Below are 24327 nucleotides of genomic sequence, written 5' to 3' on the forward strand. Positions count from 1 at the left end.
GAATATAGTTTTCTGGTCTCATATGACAAGACAGCAGGATAATGTACTGTACTTATTGGAGGCTGGGAAACAGTGATTTAAAAAATTCTTTTTTTTTTCTTGTGGCATTCCCTCTTATGCTAAAATTCTTTGTTTCTTTGAAACGTATACTGCCGTAAAATGGAATGAACCTGGTGGGCATTCATGTTGGGCTTAATGAAAATATTTAATCATATTTTTCTTTATGTTATATACCTGTGATAAGAACAAATTCCAAATATTAAGGGATATATTAAATATGAATTTTTAGAGATTCCATGTTCCCTTTACTCAGTTTTCCCCAGTGGTATCATCTTGCAAAACCACAGTACGATATCACAACCAAGATACTGACACCGATACAGCCAAGATACAGAACATTTCTATCACCGCTAAAATTACTCACATTTCTCTTTATAGTCTTCATGCCCTCCCTCACTCTTAAACTGTGGCAACCACTAATCTGTACCCTATTTGTATAATTTTGTCATTTCAAAAAGGTTATATAAATGAAATCATTCAGTATGTAACTTTTTGGGATTGGCTTTTTTTCATTGTGTAATACTCTGGAGATTTACCCAAGTTGTTCTGTGTGTCAACAGTTCATTCCTTTTATAATTTCTGAACAGTATTCCATGCACCTAACACTGTTTAGCCATTCATCCACTGAAGAACATCCTGGTTATTTCCAATATTTGGTTATTATGAATAACAATGCTATGAACATTTGTATAGAAGTTACTGTGTAAACATGGGTTTTTTTGGTTTGTTTTTTCGGGTTTTTTTAAGCATTTTACTCTATTGGCTTTATTGTTTGCTGTTTCTCTTCCATATACATCAAGATTGACATGTATTCACACATACACACACAAATAATATATATATACATAACATTTTTCTGAACGATTCAAGAGTAAGTTACTTGTGTAAAGCCCTTCACCCCGAAATATTTCAGTGAGCATTTCCTCTAAATAATAATATTTTCTTACACTTACACAGTAGAGTTTTCAACTTCAGGAAATTTAATATTGATACAATATTTTTATCCAAACAAACAACCATATGTCAATTTTTTAGTTGACCTAATAATTTCCTATGTAGCATTAATTCTTTAATTTTTGAATTGTATTTTATTTTTTTATACAGCAGGTTATTAGTTATCCATTTTACACATATTAGTGTATATATGTCAATCCCAATCTCCCAATTCATCACACCACCACCACCCAACCCCCCCGCGCCCCCCCCCACCGCCGCTTTACTCCCTTGGTGTCCATACGTTTGTTCTCTACATCTGTGTCTCAACTTCTGCCCTGCAAACCAGTTCATCTGTACCATTTTTCTAGGTTCCACATATAGGCGTTAACATACGATATTTGTTTTTCTCTTTCTGACTTACTTCACTCTGTATGACAGTCTCTAGATTCATCCACGTCTCTACAAATGACCCAATTTCATTCCTTTTTATGGCTGAATAATATTCCATTGTATATATGTACCACAACTTCTTTATCCATTCGTCTGTCGATGGGCATTTAGGTTGCTTCCATGACCTGGCTATTGTAAACAGTGCTGCCGTGAAGATTGGGGTGCATGTGTCTTTTTGAATTATGGTTTTCTCTGGGTATATGCCCAGTACTGGGATTGCTGGATCATATGGTAATTCTATTTTTAGATTTTAAGGAACCTCCATACTGTTCTCCATAGTGGCTGTATCAATTTACATTCCCACAAACAGTGCAAGAGGGTTCCCTTTTCTCCACACCCTCTCCAGCACTTGTTGTTTCTAGATTTTCTGATGATGTCCATTCTAACTGGTGTGAGGTGATACCTCACAGTAGTTTTGATTTGCGTTTCTCTAATAATTAGTGATGTTGAGCAATTGGCCATCTGTATGTCTTCTTTGGAGAAATGTCTATTTAGGTTTTCTGCCCATTTTTGGATTGGGTTGTTTGTTTTTTTAATATTGAGCTGCATAAGCTGTTTATATATTTTGGAGATTAATCCTTTTTCCATTGATTCATTTGCAAATATTTTCTCCCATTCTGAGGGTTGGCTTTTCGTCTTGTTTATGATTTCCTTTGCTGTGCAAAAGCTTTTAAGTTTCGTTAGGTCCCATTAGTTTTTTTTGTTTTTATTTCCATTACTCTGGGAGGTGGATCAAAAAAGATCCTGCTGTGATATATGACAAAGAGTGTGCTGCCTATGTTTTCCTCTAAGGGTTTTAGAGTGTCCAGCCTTACGTTTAGGTCTCTAATCCATTTTGAGTTTATTTTTGTGTATGGTGTTAGGGAGTGTTCCAATTTCATTCTTCTACATGTAGCTGTCCAGTTTGCCCAGCACCACATATTGAAGAGACTGTCTTTCCTCCATTGTATATCCTTGCATCCTTTGTCATAGATTAGTTGACCATAGGTACGTAGGTTTACCTCTGGGTTTTCTATCCTGTTCCATTGTTCTATATTTCTGTTTTTGTGCCAGTACCATATTGTCTTGATTACTGTATCTTTGTTGTATAGTCTGAAGTCTGGGAGCCTGATTCCTCCAGCTCCATTTTTTTCCCTCAAGACTGCTATGGCTATTCAGGGTCTTTTGTGTCTCCATACAAATTTTAAGATTTTTTGTTCTAGTTCTGTAAAAAACGCCATTGATAATTTGATAGAGATTGCATTGAATCTGTAGATTGCTTGGGTAGTATAGTCATTTTCACAATATTGAGTCTTCCAATCCAAGAACATGGTATATCTCTCCATCTGTTGGTATCATCTTTAATTTCTTTCATCAGTGTCTTATAGTTTTCTGCATACAGGTCTTTTGTCTCCTTAGGTAGGTTTATTCCTAGGTATTTTATTCTTTTTCTTGCAGTGGTAAATGGGAGTGTTTCCTTAATTTCTCTTTCAGATTTTTCACCATTAGTGTATAGGAATGCAAGAGATTTCTGTGCATTAATTTTGTATCCTGCAACTGTACGAAATTCATTGATTAGCTCTAGTAGTTTTCTGGTGGCATCTTTAGGACTCTCTATGTATAGTATCATGTCATCTGCAAACAGTGACAGTTTTACTTCTTGTTTTCCAATTTGTATTCCTTTTATTTCTTTTTCTTCTCTGAGGTGTTAAAAAGTTAAAAGTGAGGTGTTAAAGTCCCCCACAATTATTGTGTTACTGTCTATTTCCTCTTTTATAGCTGTTAGCAGTTGGCTTATGTATTGAGGTGCTCCTATGTTGGGTCCATATATATTTATAATTGTTATATCTTCTTCTGGGATTGATCCCTTCATCATTACGTAGTGTCCTTCCTTGTCTCTTGTAACATTCTTTATTTTAAAGTCAATTTTATCTGATATGAGTATTGCTACTCCAGCTTTCTTTTGATTTCCATTTGCATGGAATATCTTTTTCCATCCTCTCACTTTCAGTCTGTATGTGTCCCTAGGTCTGAAGTGGGTCTCTTGTAGACAACATGTATATGGGTCTTGTTTTTGTTTCCATTTAGCCAGCCTGTGTCTTTTGGTTGGAGTGTTTAATCCATTCATGTTTAAGGTAATTATCGATATGTATGTTCTTATTACCATTTTCTTAATTGTTTGGGGGGTTTTTTGTACGTCCTTTTCCTCTCTCATGTTTCCCAGTTAGAGAAGTTCCTTTAGCATTTGTTGTAGAGCTGGTTTGGTGGTGCTGAATTCTCTTAGCTTTTGCTTGTCTGTAAAGCTTTTGATTTCTCCATTGAATCTGAATGAGATCCTTGCCCAGTAGAGTATTCTTTGTTGTAGGTTCTTCCCTTTCATCACTTTAAGTATATCATGCCACTCCCTTCTGGCTTGTAGAGTTTCTGCTGAGAAATCAGCTGTTAACCTTATGGGAGTTCCCTTGTATGTTATTTGTCATTGTTCCCTTGCTGCGTTCAATAATTTTTCTTTGTCTTTAATTTTTGCCAATTTGATTACTATGTGTCTCTGCGTGTTTCTCCTTGGGTTTATCCTGTATGGGACTCGCTGCACTTTCTGGACTTGGGTGGCTAGTTCCTTTCCCATGTTAGGGAAGTTTTCGACTATAATCTCTTCAAATATTTTCTTGGGTCCTTTCTCTCTCTCTTATCCTTCTGGGACCCCTATAATGTGAATGTTGTTGTGTTTAATGTTGTTGCAGAGGTCTCTTATGCTGTCTTCATTTCTTTTCATTCTTTTTCCTTTTTTCTGTTCTGCAGCAGTGAATTCCACCATTCTGTCTTCCAGGTCACTTATCAGTTCATCTGCCTCAGTTATTCTGCTATTGATTCCTTCTAGTGCAGTTTTCATTTCCATTATTGTATTGTTCATCTCTGTTTGTTTGTTCTTTAATTCTTCTAGGTCTTTTTTAAACATTTCTTGCATCTTCTTGATCTTTGCCTCCATTGTTTTTCCGAAGTCCTGGATCATCTTCACTATCATTCTGAATATCTTTTCTGGAAAGTTGCCTATCTCCACTTCATTTAGTCTTTTTCTGGGGTTTTCTCTTGTTCTTTCATCTGGTACATAGCCCTCTGCCTTTTCATATTGGCTGTTTTTCTGTGAATGTGGCTTTTGTTTCACAGGCTGCAGGATTTTGGTTCTTCTTCCTTCTGCTGTCTGCCCTCTGGTGGATGAGGCTATCTAAGAGGCTTGTGCAAGTTTCCTGATGGAAGGGACTGGTGGTGGGTAGAGCTGACTGTTTCTCTGGTGGGCAGAGCTCAGTAAAACTTTAATCTGCTTGTCTGCTGAGGGGTGGGGCTGGATTCCCTCCCTGTTGGTTGTTTGGCCTGAGGAGACCCAACACTGGAGCCTACCCAGCCTCTTTGGTGGGGCTAATGGTGGACTCTGGGAGGGCCCATGCCCAGGATCACTTCCCAGAATTTCTGTTGCCAGTGTCCTTGTCCTCATGGTGAGACACAGCCACCCCCTACCTCTGCAGGAGACCCTCGAACACTAGCAGGTAGGTCTGGTTCAGTCTCCTATGGAGTCACTGCTCCTTCCCCTGGGTCCCGATGTGCACACTACTTTGTGTGTGCCATGCAAGAGTGGAGTCTCTGTTTCCCCCAGTTCTGTCAAAGTGCTGTAATCAAATCTCGCTAGCCTTCAATGTCTGATTCTCTAGGATTTCCTCCTCCCATTGCTGGACCCCCAGGTTGGGAAGCCTGACATGGGGCTCAGAACCTTCACTGCAGTGGGTGGACTTCTGTGGTATAAGTGTTCTCCAGTTTGTGAGTCACCCACCCAGCAGTTATGGGATTTGATTTTGTTGTGATTGCTCCCCTCCTACTGTCTCATTGTGGCTTCTCCTTTGTCTTTGGATGTGGGGTATCTTTTTTGGTGAGTTCCAGTGTCTTCCTGTTGATGATCGTTCAGCAGTTAGCTGTGATTCCAGTGCTCTTGCAAGAGGGACTGAGAGCACATCCTTCTACTCCGCCCTCTTGAACCAATCTCATCTTAATTTTTTAAACATGAGTTTTTATTTCTCAGGGATAAATGCCCAGAAGTGAAATTACTGGGTTGTATGGTTTTTCCATGTTTAATTTCCTTCAACTGCAAAACTTTTTATAGAGTGGCTGAACCATTTTACTTTTCCACCAGCAACATATGAGTAATCCAATTTTTCATCATCTTCACGAGCATTTAGCTTTACCACTATTTTTAAATTTCAGTCATTCTGTAGGTATGTGATGATATCTTGTATTTTTATTTTGCATTTCCCTAATGACTAATTATGTTGAACATTACTGAATGGACTTATTTGCCATGTATATATCCTCTTCAGTGAAATGTCTGATTATGTCTTTTGCCTATTTTCTAATTAGATTGCTTGGGTTTTTACTGTTAAATTTTAAGAGTTCTTTACATGTTCTAGAGAGTATTCTTTGGTAAGATATATGGTTTGCAAATATTTTCTCCAAGTCTGTGGCGTGTTTGTTTTTTCATCCTCTTAAAAGCATCTTTGGCAGAACAAAAGTTTTAAATTTTGATGAAATACAATTAATTCAGTTTTCCTTCTAGGGATCATGCTTTTAGATCCCAAATATTTTCTTCTATAATTTTTCCAAAAGTTTCATAATTTTATATTTACATTTAAGTCAATGATGCATTTTGAGATAATTTTTATTTTAGATATAAGGTCTTGGTCAAGGTTATATTTTTGCCTATTGTCATTCAATTGCTCCAGCACCTTTTGTTGAAAAGGCCATCCTTCCTCCATCAAATTGTTTTTGCATCTTTTAAAAATTCAGTTGAGCATACTTGTGTGGATCTAATTCTGGGTTCTTTATTGTATTCCATTGACCTATATGTATGTTCACCAATGCCACAGTCTTGAGTGCTTTAGCTATATAATAATTTTTGAAATTCTGTAGACTGATTTCTCCCTTTTCATTCTCTTTTTACAAAAATTGTGTTAACTATTCTAGTTCCTTTGCCTTTCCATATAAATTTCACAATAATCTTCTCTATATCTACAAAATAATTTTGTTGGCATTTTAATAACAATTGCATTAAACCTATATATCAATTTGAACACAATTGAAATCTCTATTATGTTGAGTCTTCCAATCCATCTTTATCTGTCTATTTATTTAGATCTTTGGTATCTTTCAGCAGCATGTTGTATTTTTCAGCATATAAGTCCTGTACATATTGTTTTAGGTTCACACCTAAGTATTTCTCTCTTTTTTTGAGCAGTTGTGTCATTGTGTTTTTACTTTTGGTGTCCAATATGTTCATTGTTAGCACATAGAAAGACAGTTCCTTTTTGGACATTTATCTTGTATCCGTCAGACTTGCTGAACTCACTTATTTTCTAGGAGTTTTTAAGAAGAATCTTAGGAATTTTCTATGTAGGCAATCATGTCATCTGCAAAGAGGAAGAGTTTTATTTCTTCCTTTCCAACCTGTATGGCATTTATTTCCTTTGCCAACCTTATTGCACTGGCTAGGACTTAGCACTATGTTGAATAACAATAGTGAAAGCAGATATGCTTGCCTTGCTCCTGACTGTAAGGGAAAAGCAGTCTAATTCTTTATCATTAAGTATTGGCTGTAGGTTTTTTATAGGTGCTCTTTATCATATTGAAGAAATTTCCCTCTATTCCTATTTTTCTAAGAGTTTTTGTCATGAATGGCTATTGAATTTTGTCAAATGCTTTTTTCTGTATCAATTGATATGTTCATATGCTTTTTCTACTTTAGCCTGTTAATCTAGTAGATTATATTAATAGTTTTTTAATATTGAAGCAATCTTACATCACTGTAATAAACCCCACTTAGTCATGGCATATAATTATTTTTATATACTGCCTAATTCTGTTTGCTAATCTTATGTTAAAAATTTTCGTGTCTGACTCATGAGGGATATCAGACCATAGTTTTCTTTTTCTTTACTGTCTTTATCTAGTTTTGGTATTAGTGTAATGTCAGCTTAATAAAATGAATTAGCATATATTCCATGTCTTCTCTTTTCTGGAAGAGATTGTGTATAATTTCTGTTAATTCTTATTTAAAATTCAGTGGAATTCCCCAGTGAAATGATTTGGGCCTGGCAACTTCTCTTTCATGGGTTTTAAAATTATGAATTCAATTTTCTTAATAGTTACAGGACTACTCAAATTATCTATTTCATATTTGGTAATTTGTGGTAGTTTATGCTGTTCAAGAAATTGGTCCATTTCATCTAAGTTGCCAAATTTATCTGAGAAGATTTGTTCATAGCATTCTATTATTTTTCTTTTGATGTCTGCAGGGTCCATAGTTAAATACCCTATTTATTAATGCTATTGGTAAATTTTGCCTTCTCTCTTTTTTCTTTGTCAGTTGGTAAATTTTATTGATCTTTGCAAAAAAAAAAAAGCAGGTTTTTGCTTCATTGTTTTACTCATTTCTGTTTCATTTATTTCTGCTCTTATTTTCATTATTTCCTTCTATCTGGTTGCTATAAGTATATTTGATTTTCTCTTTCTAGATTCTTAAGTAGGAGTAAAAATTATTGATTTGAGATTTCCTCTTCTCTCATGTAAGTATTTAGTGCTACAAATTTCCCTCTCATTGCTGGTTTAGCTGTGTCACATAAATGTTTGGTATATTGAATTTTCATTTTTATTCAGTTTGATAAATATCTTTTTGAGACTTTCTTTTTGACCCATAAATTATTTAGAAGTCTGCTGTTTCTAAGTATTCGGAGAATTTCCTGTTATTTTTCTGGTTTTGATTTCTAGTTTGATTTTATTTGGGTCAGAGAACAAATTTTGTATAATTTCAATTCTTTAACATTACCAAGATTGTTATATGGCCCAAGATATGGTATATTTTCCTGTCCTATTCCCCCTGTCCTTCCAGGACTCCATAATATAACAGATCTTTAGCTATTGTCCTAGAGGCCTTAAGTCTCTGTTGATTTTTTTTCTCCAGTCTATTTTCTCTTCATTATTCAAATTGGGAAATTTTTATTGTCTATATTCAACTTCACTGATTTGTTATTCCCTCCTTTCTGCTGTTGAGCCCATTTACTTTTACTGTTTTTAATTTAATTTTTCAATTCTAAATTGCTATTTCGTTTTTCTTTTGTGTTCTATTTATATGCTGAAATTTTCTAGCTTTTTACTAAGATTTTAAAATTTTGTTTCAACTGTGTATTTAATTGGTCATTGAAGCATTTTTATGATGACTGTTTTTAAAATCTTTTGTCAAATAACTCTAAAGTTTCTGCAGATATTCTTGGTATTGGCATTTAATAATTGTCTTTTTTCATTCTAGCTGAGACTTGCCTGAACCTTGGTAGGACTAGTTATTTTTTATTGAACTTGGACTTCGGGTTATCATGTTATGAAACTCTGGATATTATTTAAATCTTTGATTTCTGCTGCCTTCCTCTCATGCCGCTCCAACAAGGGAGTATGGGGCACACTACATCACTACTAGTTTGGGATAGCAGTCCCAATTCCCCACTCAGCCTCTGTTCACACTCAAGGGGGTTTGAAATCACATGGTGCCCAGGTGGTATCAGTAGAGTCCCAGCAGATAGCCAGAACTCCCACCCCTGCCCAGGAGCACTAGGGAGCACTTCTATAACTTTTTATATCACATCTGTACCTAAAATGATACAAGCACATCCAAGTCTAGACACTTCAATGGTAATATCTTCAAATAATTAATAGTCATCACTAGTAAAAAAAATCAGAAACAGGTGTTACAACTTTAAAATCAATGTTTAAAACTGTTCAAAAATTAAAACAGTTAAAAATTAGAGTTAGTGAATCTGAAAGGTCTTCCATTTATTGACACATGTAATGCTGAAATTTCTTTTAATAATTTTGAATCCAACAGAATTTTTCCCATCAAGATCCAATTTATGAACATACATATTATTAGCGCAGTTACTGTACAGCTAGCATGACAAAAATTAAAAGAGCAGAACTAGTCCACAATAAGATAGATGAATTCAATATATGTAAAACAATGGTAGGGCCACTCCCCTCAGCTCTGAGTCCAACTCACTGCCACTCAACCAACCGAGTTCCCACCCCAGGCACAACTGGGGCTACATAATTTCCTCCCTGGAAATCTGAAATAAATTCCAAAAGATCTTTATTCAAAATGGACACAGTGAGCTCTGACACTGGACACTGAAGTAGTTGTCTCCTACCTTCACTGCTGAGCCTGTAGCACCACAGCAAAGGAGCAGATACCAGATGTTACTCTCCTGCTGACCATCTGTGGGTTTTCACTGTAAGACCCAGCCTGGCAGGGTGTTTAAGGCCAAATATATACAGCCTACAGGCAACAGGCCAAGAAGTCTAGTTATTCTGGTCCTGACCAGACAGGGGCTCACCAGCCTGTGCTGTACTGAGCACATAGGGTTCCACTAGATTATGTAACTTCATGTGCCAAAAACCATACACAATCTGAAAGCATGCCATTTTTTCTTCTGGCGTGACAAAATGCTCATCTCATATGACAGAAGACAAGCAAACATTCGCAGCAAGGTAAATGTTTTTAAAAACAAATCCCATTTTCCTACAGATATTATGATAAGTCATGGGGCATAAAATCCTCAAAATGTTCATGGTGATGGAATACTTACAAGCCTTTCAAGATTTGATAAGAAAAAGACAGAGCTATTGGCCAGACCCATGAACACTAGTTAGCCAATATCAAGGGAAGCACTGAAATTTCTAAGAGCCTTAGTCACTGAGCAGATCATTTTTTCCCAGGTACCCTGAAGTACTGCTTAGCTAGTTACAAAATCACCACTTCATCGTGCCTATCATGTGACCTTCTCCTAAACTGAGCAGATAATTGACCCTCTCTCTCTCTCTCTCAAACAGGGGTTCTTGGCATTTCTAGGTTCTCAACAAAGTTTTCAAGGGTACATCTTGAACAAAAATCACTGGACATTGTATTTTTCATAAAGTCTATTTTAAAAACGTGTTACATTATACTTTTTATACTTATTTTTCAAAAATGTTTACTGTTGATAAATGAGAGAATTATAATAAGATATATTATATTTTCATTGTTCTTTTCATTAAATAGAAAATTGCTAATTCTACATCAATCCTTATTTTTATTTAATTTTACTGGTCTATAATGTGCAAGTCAGGGAGACATGTTACAGAATAACTATTATCATTTCTTTTGCCTTGCACACAATTCAGACACTATTTCAAAATTAATTTTCCAAATTCAAGATTAAAAAGAATGGGCTAAAAGATGTAACAACTAAAAGAATGGAAGTCAAATAATATCCTTTGCAGGTTGTTTTCATATTTAAGAGTAGCAAAGCTGTTGTGTGAAAATTGTCTATAAAAATATATCCGAAACAAAAATAATAAAACAAAAACATCAAGAGGCCCAACCTATGGGACGGTCTGAAATATCATTACGTGCCAAATGACTGGTGTTTTTTGGAGGTGCACAAACTGATGCAATCCCTGTTAGCACAACACAGCAACTGGAGTTACATCTTGGCATTCCTTCAGAGGGGTCCCCATTGACAGCTATAGAAACAAATTAGTTCTCACTTTGTTTTTAATTTTAGCTGTCACTAACAATGCCTCCACCTTCTGGCTTAGCATCTCAATATTAACTTACAAGCATGAACAGGAAATTAATCAAGGAATGTGTGGGGATTTATTTTCCAGCAGCTGAGATATTGAAGGTGAGGTCAGAGAAAATACTTGTTGGTATGGGACAGTAATTAGGTTCAGACAGAAGGTACAGAACTGCAATCTTAGCTACAACTGTTCATAGCTGGTGTCTCATCTCAATTAATGAAATTATATATATATATATATATATATATATATATATATATATATATATATATGGAACCACAAGAGTATACTGAGTTGAAGATTCTTGCTTAACAGTCCAGACTGGGGCTGTCTTGTCAGCCCTGCTGATACCTTCAAAGATGACAAGTATCTTGTTCCAGAAAATGCTATTTGTTTTGTGCTTTGCTGCTGCTTCTTCGGCTTCCTCTTCTTCCTCAACTATTATCTGTCTCTGCTACAAAGCTATGTTCAAGGGGCATGTTTGACCCAAGCAAAACAGAATACTCCTTCTAAATACCATGAATGATAACGGACTATAAAGGGGATATTGTTCACTTATAAAAGCTGTGAAGTATAAACAAAAGAAAATAGGACTCTGAGTTGAGAGACAAGATTAGTCCTAACTCTCCTGCTATCCAGCTGGATAACTTTGGACGTCCAATGCTTTTATTTCCATTTCTGGACCCTGATGCCAATATTCATTCTATATTTTCTCACAAGGTGTTTGTGAGAAATATATTTCTCTTTTATTATTTAGTTATTAATATAAATTAAACTTTTATTAACATTTTAAAGTATGGAACTTCTAAACAGAAATCTCTTTTCCTTTCAACAGTAGAAATTGTTGTCTCCTTTTACTTTTGGGGGCTATAATCAATATGCCTAATTGGATCTCTGCATTATAATTTTGAGGACAACTGAGGTCTAGACCAGTGAATTTTCAAGGATGAGCACATTAGGTTTACTGGGAATGCAAATGCATGCCTCTCACCCCAGACCTGCTGAGTCAGAATCTCTTAAGTTAGGTCTACTCAGGAATCTGTAGTTTTAACAAGCTTGACCAGTGATCCCAACAGTCACTTAAGTCTGAGCAGCGTTGGTCTAGACTGCCTACCGGCAGAGGATAGAGAGACAGAGCCTAGACTAAACCCATAACCCCAGATTTCTAAATCAGATCTCTTTAAACTACACAAATGTAAACATTTCTATTATCTACACCACAATTTGACTTTTATGTTGGCTCTTTGGTTTTGTAAAGTGTTGCTATTAGGGAGACCACAACGAAAAAGATTGTGTTGTTTGTTGTCTATAGCTTTTACATATGTTATCTGTATGAGTCCTCAAATAAAAGAAACACTTTTACATTCTTGCAGGCATAACCCTCAACCGTAACTTTCTATGTTTAGTGCATTCGTATACAAAGTCAGAGGTCCTAGATGCTATATTTGTATCTTGACAAAATGTTAAATGAAGGCAAGAAGAGACTCAAGTTTCAAGCCTTCTGTAAACTAGACTCTCAACTATTGAGGTATATGGTGTAGCTATCCTTAAAAGGAAGATTCTTAACTGGAATAATTCCATATGAACAAACTTCTCCTTATCTCAGCAAACAGTTTGCAATACTAAAATGATCTCTCTCTCTCTTTATTGAAATGTTTTGAAATTGAATTGAGTGGGAAAATAAGCAAGAGTTCTGTTCCTCTTGGAGCCATTTGGTCACTGAAAAGTGACCAAACTTCAGAATAATTAGCTTTGGTGATGGTTTTAAGTTCAATGTAAGCCCAGAATATTGCTTCCTTCTGCCCTAAGACTAGTCAGATAAGACTAGAGGAGCTGAAACCTTGGCCAGTCCCCTAATTGCCAGCAATCTTGTCTTTTAACTTTAGTATTCAGAATAAGTACTATTGTTTTCTATACATGTATTACGATTTAAAAAAAAAGACCTAAATAGACATTTCTCCCAAGAAGATATACAGATTGCCAACAAACACATGAAAGGATGTTCAGCATCATTAATCATTAGAGAAATGAAAATCAAAACTACAATGAGGTATCACCTCACACCAGTCAGAATGGTCATCATCAAAAAATCTACAAACAATAAATGCTGGAGAGGGTGTGGAGAAAAAGGAACCCTCTTGCACTGTTGGTGGGAATGTAATTGATACAGCCACTATGGAGAACAGTATGGAGATTCCTTAAAAAACTAAAAATAGAACTACCATATGATCCAGCAATCCCACTACTGGGCATATACCCTGAGAAAACCAGAATTCAAAAAGAGTCATGTACCACAATGTTCACTGCAGCACTATTTACAATAAGCCAGGACATGGAAGAAAACTAAGTGTCCATCAACAGAAGAATGGATAAAGAAGATGTGATATACACACACACACACACACACACATACACACACAATGGAATACTATGCAGCCATAAAAAATGAATGAAATAATGACATTTGCAGCAACATGGATGACCCAGAGATTATCATACCAAGTGAAATAAGTGAAAAAGAGAAGGACACATATCATATGATATCACTTATATGTGTAATATAAAATATGAATATGAACTTACTTATGAACTTATGAAACAGTAACAGACTCACAGACATAGAGAACAGACTTGTGGTTACCAAGGGGGAGGGGGCTGGGCGGGGGATGGATTAGGAGTTTGGGATTAGCAGATGCAAACTATTAAATATAGAATGAATAAATGACAAAGTCCTACTGTATAGCACAAGAAATAATAAACCATAATGGAAAAGAATATGAAAAAGAATATATATATACATATATATGTATAAAACTGCATCACTTTGCTGTACACCAGAAACTAACACAATACTATAAATCAACTATACTTCAATTAAAAAATTTTTTCTAAAAACTGAGAAACCCATAGCATTTACCTACCTCAAGATGTTGACATTCTAAATTCTAATTTTCTTACTTCTTTAACTTCCTCATCATGATGTCTTCTGTCACTGCAAGACACACTCTATCAGAAATAAAACAGAAAAACAACTGCTTAAGGATTCATTATGTACTAGAAATTGTGTCTAATCAAATTGTATTAAATTCCTTTGCAAATAAAAACAATATTTCCCAGGGACCTGACCAAAGTATTTTAAGGAGAATTTAAAAATTACAAATACAATATCAAAATAGACATAAAATGTTTATATAAATACTATATCCTTCTAAGCATTCATAAAAATCCCCTCTTTCTAGAGTATTCAAATGAAACACAAATACATAACTCAATAATAACAATAATAAATAACTCAGTACAAGATAAAGAAATGGAGAATGGTGGAATACAGTAAGACAATAACAGGTAAACATTTTCAATCAATTTAATTATCAACTTTTTTCATCCACAAAATTACATCTGTGTATTTGGGCCTGTAAAAAGTAAGATGGTCTGAAATCTAGAATAAAGGAAATCAGATGTGATTAGTTTGGAAAAGGTATAAGTAAACTAAATTATTTAGCAGAGGTAGATAAAAAAAATAAGATTTAATCAATGATGTGAAGAGAGAATCTGGTTAGATCAATAGTGTATGATATTCAGGGCCAGCTCCTAGGCAAAACCATGAGGAGACCAAATTTTCCATTGCTTTTCTCCTGGCAACTGTCCAGGGACTTGACACTAATGCTTCTCACTGGACATCTATGTGGTAATCAGAACACTTTGGTAGCATGTGACAGAAAACCAACTCACATAACCTTAAGAATAGTTATTTAAGGGGAAGAGGACTCAAAGAATAAATATAATAGAGTTAGTTTTAACATGGCTGCTTTCGAGAGCTTACATGTATTTTTACTGCTTTTTACTTTGCCCCCATCTCAGCTCTGCTTTACCCTCAGCTGACTTTATCTTCACATAGGCTCTCCCGTCATGAGGACAAGATGGCTTCCAGAAGCACTAGGCTTTTGTTGTAACCTCTCAACTGTAGCATAGAGACTCCTCATTTAACTCTACTGGCTGGTTATGAATCACACACTCATGGCTCAACCAATCACTGTGGCCATGGATGTCATGATTTTATTCAGCAAACCCATGTCAAGATTTCCCCTAGAACTGGAGGATGTGAACCTCAACTAAATGATGTAAGAATAAGGGAGAGTTGAGTTTTTTCTGAAAATCAGGGTGACTTTTGTCTAAAAAAGAGAGTGGTAATGATAGCTAGACCAAAACAAGTATCCACTGAAGCCTATAGCTCTGGAGAGTGATCCATGGTTCAACCATTCCTTACCTCCCACTTCTTAACAGAAGAACATCTTTATATTTCATTCTTCATGATGCTCCTAAGTGAATTAACTTTCCCAAGTATAAACTTACCATCATAGCTTCAATATCATAGCCTGGGAAATTCAGAAATGATGGCAGGGAGTCCTTTCATCTCTGTTTGAAAATTCCCATGATGCTGATCATTACTACTGTTTAGTATACGTAGTTAAAATGTACTTTCTTATCTTGAGCTGGTATCTGCCCCTCTACGGGTTACCCATTTTTTCTAATTTTTCCATCTAGAGCTATCCAAATTATGCCCATTTTGTGTTCTACATAGTAGCTCTTCATATGTCTAAAGGCAGGTTTATTCAACTGCTGTGCATATAGCATGCTTTCCAGAAAGTTGACACCCAATGATTTCTTTATTTATGTTCATTTTGCCTCCAATTATTATACTACTCTTTTTCTCCTGAATGTCATTTTGGCTGAACCTTAGATTGGAAGATTTTTATTGTTGCTGTTGTTTATTTTGTTTGTTTCACTTACAAAGTCTCTGAAAGTCAAGGAAGTAAGTTTAACCAGCGTGAAGCAACAAATTATCTCTTTACATCACTACCCACACCTAGCGGTTTGTAATGTTAGATAGCAATAGAAATATACAATTTTAGCTGTGGAACAAAAATATTCTGTATTCCTGTATATTTTTCTCTCTCATTTAATCTATCAGTTTGTTTTATTCCAAAATAAACAAACAAGCAATTTGAGTCTTATAGAGAGTGTATATTTTATAATCTCAGAGTCCACAAGAAACGTATTTATTGCAGCAAATGGTTAGATTCCTGCTTGTGTGTCATGGGAACTGAATTTCTGCCCTAATGTTTTGGCACATCTTCAGTATACTTACCTCTGTAGGAGTGGTGTGTATCCACAATTATGTTCTTTGAAAAGAATCTTTGTACTGGAAAATCCCATTGAGACGTAGCATCGCGTTTCCAAGGGTGTCTTGGGACAAGAAAGAATGGGGCAGTAATATACAACCACTTGGTTACATCATTCATACCAGAGAAATTATCATCCAACTGCTGACGGGGAACACTTGTACTTCTCTATTATCAAAGATTTTGCAAAACTGCTCAGCCCCCTCTATTCATTTCACTCCAGCTGTTCTAACACCAGGAATGAAACAGATTGTTTCATTCTATAAGTTTATGTTAAAAAGAACAATACCATCATTTGGGGGGCTTTTGAAGGGTTTTTTGCTCAATTTGGACTGTGTGTGGAGCAAGCTCACTGCCTTATAACAAAGGTATAAAACTCAGTGGTGACAGGCAAGTCAAAGGCTAAAGAATTCCATTAAAGGAAGAAGCCTTAAATGATCAGCCATAAACAACAAGCGACATCAGAAAGGAAGCAGGGAAAAGGTAAAGGAGGCCGTGAGAAGGAATGTGCACTGGCTCAACACTGCATCCTTTTATAATCCTTTGGGAAAACTCACTCGTAGGGCTCCAACGGCTCTTTCCTGAATTTGTCCTACATCAAAGAGCCACAAGCTCATTCCTGCTGGAGCTTGTTTTTAGTACCTTTTAAGGGTGAATAGATTTGAGGGGTTTTGACACCAAAATATTAAAATTGTTTTATATCAATTACCTGGTACTTTCTTGTCATGTGATCTTGAAGCATAAACCTTGCCCTCTCCTTGGGAATCTTCCATTTCTTCATATGATATTCCTCCCATATCTCACTTTCTGTATACAACACAAATATTCACCGGCCTTTCTTATTCTCCTTCATTCTTTTCACTTCTTACTCCCATTCTTCTTGAATGTCAAGTACATGAATATACACTTCCACTCCTTTTTTCCACACCAATGGCAGACATGGCAAATTAGTCATGGAGATTTTATGGTATAGGAATTATTTTCAATATGTATTCCAGGAAGTTACCACTAAAAGAACAGAATTGAAAAGTGAGATAAAAAGGATTTTTGCATCGTTGGTCAGGAATGTGAAAACTTAAGAATCCAGAAAGCTCCCAAAATACTTCTCTGAATTTTGTGAAGAATACATTTCTATATTTGGTCGAATAATGATAGTAAAACTGATTGTCAAATCAAGATTATTATAGGGGGTAACAGTGTATCTTCAACTTGGCTCATCTTTTACTCCTCAAATATATAGATTTAGTACTTGAGGATTCCCATTGATTTTTTTTTTTTTTGCGGTACGCGGGCCTCTCACTGTTGTGGCCTCTCCCGTTGCGGAGCACAGGCTCCGGACGCGCAGGCTCAGCGGCCATGGCTCACGGGCCCAGCCGCTCCGCAGCATGTGGGATCTTCCCAGACCGGGGCACGAACCCACGTCCCCTGCATCGGCAGGCGGACTCTCAAACGCTGCGCCACCAGGGAAGCCCTCCCACTGATTTTTGAAAGTGGAAATTTTCATACAAATAAAAAAAAATAAACTACTGTAAATTATAGAAAGCGATATAGTCTATGCCCCCTTTTCCCCTGCTCGCATTCCATCCTCAAGACCTGTACTGGTGTTAGCAGGGGGATTTGGTTTCACCTGTGAGAGAAGTGAGACAGTGTTAGAAGCTGTTACTTCCATATAGAAAGTTCTCTTTAGGGTGGCTTGTCTATCGGACCACATCTCATCTCGCTTTCCCCTCTCACAAAACTGATGGGGTCTGGGGTCTTCTTCCTTCTAGTGAATAACAAACAAAAGGAATCCTTGAGGCTCACACATAGTCAAGTTTGGTTCACAGCAAATAGACTACATACAGCATTGGTTTCCATCTGAAATTACTAATAAGGGTATATATTTCTAGCATATTCTCTTTCCTACATATATTCCTACAATTCACACAGTGGAGATAAATGGCTATAGGCAAGGATTTAGTCATCCTGATCTTGGCCACACAGTCACAACAAATAAGACAATGTTTGTCACATTAAGGTGAGTGCACACAAGGTACGTGTGGGATGACATAAGGAGAAGGATTTGAATGTCTTGATCCTGGCCATAAAGTAAGATAAGTATCAGGCAGTAAATTAGGCAGTTCATTATTCAGAGAGGACATTCAGTCCAAAAATAGATACCAAGGGAAGGCTCTTGATCTTCTGACTTGGGTTTCATGATTATAAATACAGTATTGTGTGGATACCCTCTCTGTGATAGGTTAAATTCCTGGCCTAAAGAATCAGAGCTCAGGCTGAGGTGCCTGGCTCTTATTTCTAGATCAACCTGACATACTTCTTCTGTTGTTTTCCCTCCAACAAAACCACCTTCTTCATATTTCTGCTCTTGCTGCACATACATACACACACACGAAAACATCATTTAACAGAAACAAAAATTAATCTAAAACCTACCCGAGGTTTCTTCACATGATTATGAGTCATATCTGGCTCCAATTCCTGGTGTTTCCTGAATTCTTCTTCACTGAATTGCTATTTAAAGCTCTACCTTTAAACCTGCCTTGGGTTTCTCAAAGCCCTTTCCCCTTAACACCCTCCCACCTTTCCAAAGCACCTATAAGCATAGGGCTAATTTTGCATCGTTTTGTTTTGTTTTGCTTCTGGAACTGTGGGTTTGAGTTATGGGGAAAGGGGTAACATGTCAGCCAAATACATTTAAGTTGCTTTTGAGACATTCCTGTCCTTACAGGCCATGGTGACCACACCACCACTAGAGGAAGCTGCCCTGGATTCTCAAGGAACCTGGTGAGAAAGCATCAGGATGGGAGAAAACTTATTTTGCACTATTACTAGGTAGAGGATCCAGCGTATTCACACAAATATTAACCATTGAAAACAGCAGCCTTTACATGTCTATCTGGATCACTGCCGCTTGAAGATATAGTGAGCAGACCTATCTTTCCTTTCCCACTGCAAACTCTTAACTCCTTTTAACCTTAGTCTGAGCTAGGTACTTCCACAGCGAAGTGAACAGGGCAGACCAATGGGTTGTGCAAAGAAAATATTAGCCATTCTAGTGGCGTGCTTTTAGACTTTAAATTCTATTGTCTGTATCTTATTAATTGTATATTTATCAAAGTTATAAAAATAAACACCCAAACAAATATACATTGTGAGAGTATAACCCCAATGTTTTATGGCTTCAAAATAGTGGGAAGTCTCTGTTCCTGAACCGCTTTCTGATGACATGTATTCAGGGAATGTTCTCAGGGGAGTGGCAGCCTCTCCTCCACTTTACTGAGACACCCGTGCAGGCTTTCTATGGGGCCGGCTGACTTCTGAGGGAGTTTTTCACCTGATCTTTGTGGTATCACCATTTCTTCTGCCTTTTTGTGGCCTCTCCCCTTCTTCCGCCATCCCTCCTCCAATGTATCTTTGCTCAAGGAGCAGAGCAGAACAAAAAGTATTTCCCTCTCTCCTGAAAGACGTCTTGTGACTGAACAGATATTGTGTTCCCTCTCCCTCTCCTGCTCATATTAAGAGAAGTTGACTGCTCTGAGGTATGTTCCGGATCCATGATGCTAATAGGAAAGAAACACATCCTGTCAAGAACCTATTCTTGGGCATGTGGGATAAGTCTCCAATGTTACAGAACAGGGAAATCCTTGGATTCTGAAGTAAAGCATTTGCGAGTTCTAACCTGAATGAGCTGGATTTTAAACCTAATGCTTGCATTACGTGGCACAGTCCTTTCCCCTTCCCTATTTCTGTTTCCAGACTGTGAAACGTCAGAACCAGGAATCACGAGATCTGCTTTATATTTGAATTCTCTACTCAGTGTGCCCAGTACCTTACCTTTAGTAGCATTTCAATGAATATTTGTGGATTTGGCAGGATTTACTTTAAGATAGTACTTTACACTAATCTAAGGCATTGGTTCTCCAACCTTAGCATGATTCAGAACCAACTGGAAAGCTTTTTTAAAACACAGATAACTGGACCTCAACCCAAGAGATTCTGATTCAGTAGGTCTGGGGAGAGACCCTAGAATCTGTATCTTTTCTTTCAAATTCCCAGGTGGTGCCGATTCTGCTGATTAGGGACCACACTTTAAGAACCACTGATCAAAGAAGTGTGCTATCTATTCTCTGTAAGGATAGAAAAAAGGAAAGATCTAGGAATAGAAAGATCAGATTAATTTTTAAATGTTTATTTCCTTCTAATAATAAGATGATGTTATATTTCTAATTACGGAGAACAAACTATATAAAAACTAAAAGTGAATAAATTTGGAATTACTTAAAAGTATGTTTTCTCTGTTATATGACAAATAAGGATAATTAAAGACTTGGCTTAACAGTCACAATAATATAGGTGATGCATATAAAGTATATAATTTAAAAATTATTTTCAAAGAGAAAATCTTATTTCTTTTGGACAACAGCCTTTCAAGTTATATGTAATCATTCACATTTTACAAGTGAAGAGAAAGTTCAGAGTTGTTGAGTAAGTTTGGCCCAAAGCCAAACAACTCCTAAGTAGTGAAGTTCACATTGGCACTGGAGCAAGCTGTTTTCATCCTATTTTCCATCTTCTATCCCACTTCTCCAAAGTCTGATATTTCTGCTTTGTGATGTCCCCAAGACTAACTAGCGTGTAAAACAGAATATTAAGCAGGCCATCATCAAGGGAGTAAAGTGTGAACTGGAATTAGAGGACCTGGGTTCCAGACTCTTCTTTTCACTAATTAACTGGGAAAGCATGGGCAAGTGTGTTAACCTCTATGTGTCTCAGATTCATCATCTATAAATGAAAATAATAAAATCTGCTTTATCTTCTTCATAAGACTGTGCGAAAATCAAATTTCATAACGTAGTTTTAATTTAATCTATTTATTCATACCACCCTTATTGCATAAAGGATCTAGAGAGGTTTTTCTATATAGAAAATAGCTTAGAAATGTATAAAGTATATTAGAAATTTAAGGTCTGATGATTAGGCAGAATGAGATTATAACTTGTATTAATATAGTTTAGCTGTCTCTGAATGGAATACAAAGATAGATTAGATTAATCATTAATACTTAAGGCACTTAGAGCAAGTTATAAAATAAACAAAGAATATGGAATGACCTAGTAAGGGTTATAATCTACTCGCTGGAACTATTAAGAGTAGGGAAAAAATGCTACAAGTGGTTCCATACTCTGAAATAAGAACACAATTCTGGTACAAGGAAGGGAACATCAGTAGTGCAGCTGTTTCCCCAAAGGGGGGAAAATTTGAATCAACCTTTCTCCTACCGACTTCCCTGCTTTCTTCCCTTCAAATGCTTTCCAAAAAGTTTTGAAATATGTCTTCTGAAATTCATATTTGTTCAATATTCTCATATAATTTATTTTGCATCTACCAACATGATATTCTAAATGGAATTTTAATTTGAAGTATTTCTTTTAATGACCCTAACAACACTGACTCGCTAGTGGGTACTCTAATGTATTATTTCTAGAAGCCCAGGCCTTGTCTAGTTATGTTCACTTCCATTTAACTTAATTGAAACACAGAATATTGAATCCAAAAGCTACCTTAAAACAACATTGAGTCCCCAGCCCCTCATTTCACAGATGAGGAAGAAAGAAGCCTAGACTAGTGGTTAAAAGCACATAGCTAGTTAATGACAAAGCTTCTACTAGAACCAAAGGATCCATCGTTCCCACAACAGCTTTCTCTTCACCATATCACGCTACACCTGCTGGAGTTTCCACCTTTATCTAGGAAGCTAAGAAACAAATCATAGGCCCTTCCTGAGAGGCAGAAAGTCCAGAAAAAAGTGCACAAAGTACAAAAAATATTTAGATGGGGCCAGACAATATGCACTGGAATCTTGTAATCTAAGTTTTTACTTAGCACTGACATGAGTCATATGGCTTTACTTCAGTGAGCCTCAACTTATTCTTTCATGAAATGGGGACCCAAAATATCCACATTAGAGGATTCATGGTGTGATAGAACATGGCCAACTTTGCTCAGAGTACATTAGGTAAATAATAAATATATCTTCTCTCTGTTCCTCATTTCTCACACTGCTTCATCTTTCTGCAGGTAATACTTTCTGGTGATCATTATTTCTCTCCCTTGCATCTGTAGGATTAAATTCCTGGATCTTCCCTTCTCCTCTATGACTGTTCCTCTTTCACCTCCTATGCGGGTTCCCCTTCCCCTTCAGTCCTTACCCTTTCACCATGGCCAAGCCCAAGATCCCCTTCCCTTTCCCCCTCTGAATCTTCTTTTTACAAACTTCTTTCAGGGCATTCACAATGAGTGGGAGTTGCTTATAGTGAAAAGGTGATGCCAGCAGTATCCCTCTTCCCCCTGTAGTTTGAGGACCCTTTCAACAGACTCTAAACATGCTCTTTGTAACCATTATCCAGGCATTTGGAAAACTGGTAATGACATATTCCCAACCTGGCTAATAAATGCCTCAACAGTATGAATATTAAATTTCAGTTTTTATTCAATTCTTGTTTCATGCATAATATTTTCAGTTTTAGGAAGTCTTCCTTATATACCTGTTGCCACAGCAAGATGTGTGACACTTGTCTGAGTTCCACTTTGACCTTTCACCTGTGTTGAAATATAAAGTTTGAAAGAATAAGTAGAAATAAAGGATATTTGTAAGAAAGCCAGAGAATCATTCACTTGAAAATATCTCCATTATTTTGAAACTCTGAGAAGTCGCCAACATCATTGCAAGATTTGGCTTGTGTACACCTGGAAAATATGAGGCTTTAATATTTCATGTTGACAGTCCAGCTTCACTTCCCCCGGGGGTTGAGGGGAGGCTAAACTACATGTGTTAAACCTCTTGCTAAACTATAACTCAGCCTATGCCACAGGGGCTTCTTGGTGGCCTCTTAGTCTTTCAATATTCACCCCCTTCCTTTTCAACCAATATGAATTTATTTAGCCATTCCTAAATTGGAACAAAGTACCATTCAGGGTCAGCTTTAGCCCCAGGTACAGAAGGCAGATATTTATAGGGTATGATTTTTAAAAGTCCAAAAGCATCCTACAGAAAATACTTTCTCTAATAGCCTTATTGAAATTCCCATATTAGTCACTTCCTTGGAATGAAGCAGTGAGAAAAAAATTATCTGTTAATATATACAAGCTATCTTAAAGTCATGGCACATAAAGCCCCTTTCATTTACTGATCAAACTAGATAATTAGTCACTTAGAAGGACTGAAGAGAGGAAAACTATGATAGGAAAGTGGAGGAAAAACAAGGCTCAGGGCACGTCCAAGCTTGGAAAGGAAACATGACCTGAACAGATGAAGGAAATGATAGAGAGGAGATATCACTAGAGACACCCCTCATGACCTTAAATTTATGGCTTGGGACCAACCCCAATGCTAGATATCCATACTTCCATCTGTCCATCCATTCATCCATGTGACAAGTGTTTAATGAGTAATTCCATACAAGGCACTGTGATACTACACTAAGGACACAACGATGAAAAGAACTCAAGTCTTTATTCTTAAAGAGTTTACAAAGGAATAAAAGCATACAAATAAAATTTACAAGTCAGAGTCTTAGACGCTGTAATAGATATCAGCTCATGGTGTTAAGAAATGGCATTTATTCATTACCTTGTGACAGACACGGTTCTATAGATGTATTATTCATTTAATTCTTCCAACAATGTTCTAAGATAGATACTATTATCGAGCCCATTTTACAAGTGAGAAAATGGTGATAGACCTTAAGTAACTTGGCAAAGTCTTACAGATAAAAAGAAACAGGATTAGGATTTGAGCCTAGATTACCTTGCTCCAAAATCCATATTCTTAATGCTATGTTGCATAGCTCTCAAGAGCCCATAGGAGTTAGAGCCAAACTAAAATAAAATCCTTCAGAACTAAATATGAGAAATATTACACAGATTCTAATGATCATTGCTATTGGAATTTTCAGCTAGTCACGAAAGAAACGTAGGGTTATTATAGTCATTGCTTCACTCTCTGGAGCCTCCGTATAATCAACACGACTGGCTGCAAGCTTTAACATCAAGCCTATTCATTGATGATCTGTAT

At 36.5% G+C, this 24327-nt stretch overlaps 1 long non-coding RNA gene across 3 annotated transcripts in view; it reads right to left on the reverse strand.

The window, feature by feature from the left end:
- The window catches only part of LOC114897022, a 409238-nt gene that overhangs the window by 69282 nt on the left and 315629 nt on the right, over positions 1-24327 (reverse strand). For 2 of the 3 annotated variants that reach the window (XR_003793981.1, XR_003793980.1), the window contains 4 exons: positions 17881-18018; positions 16963-17261; positions 16220-16317; positions 13992-14076 (listed from right to left, as the gene is read on the reverse strand). This is a non-coding gene — a long non-coding RNA (uncharacterized LOC114897022). The remainder of the gene's footprint in view (positions 1-13991; positions 14077-16219; positions 16318-16962; positions 17262-17880; positions 18019-24327) is intronic. The other variant, XR_003793982.1, reaches the window with a different exon arrangement.

The sequence above is a fragment of the Monodon monoceros genome, unplaced genomic scaffold, assembly GCF_005190385.1.
Source record: "Monodon monoceros isolate NGI ecotype Baffin Bay Population unplaced genomic scaffold, NGI_Narwhal_1 Super_Scaffold_16, whole genome shotgun sequence".
NCBI classification, from domain to species: domain Eukaryota; kingdom Metazoa; phylum Chordata; class Mammalia; order Artiodactyla; family Monodontidae; genus Monodon; species Monodon monoceros.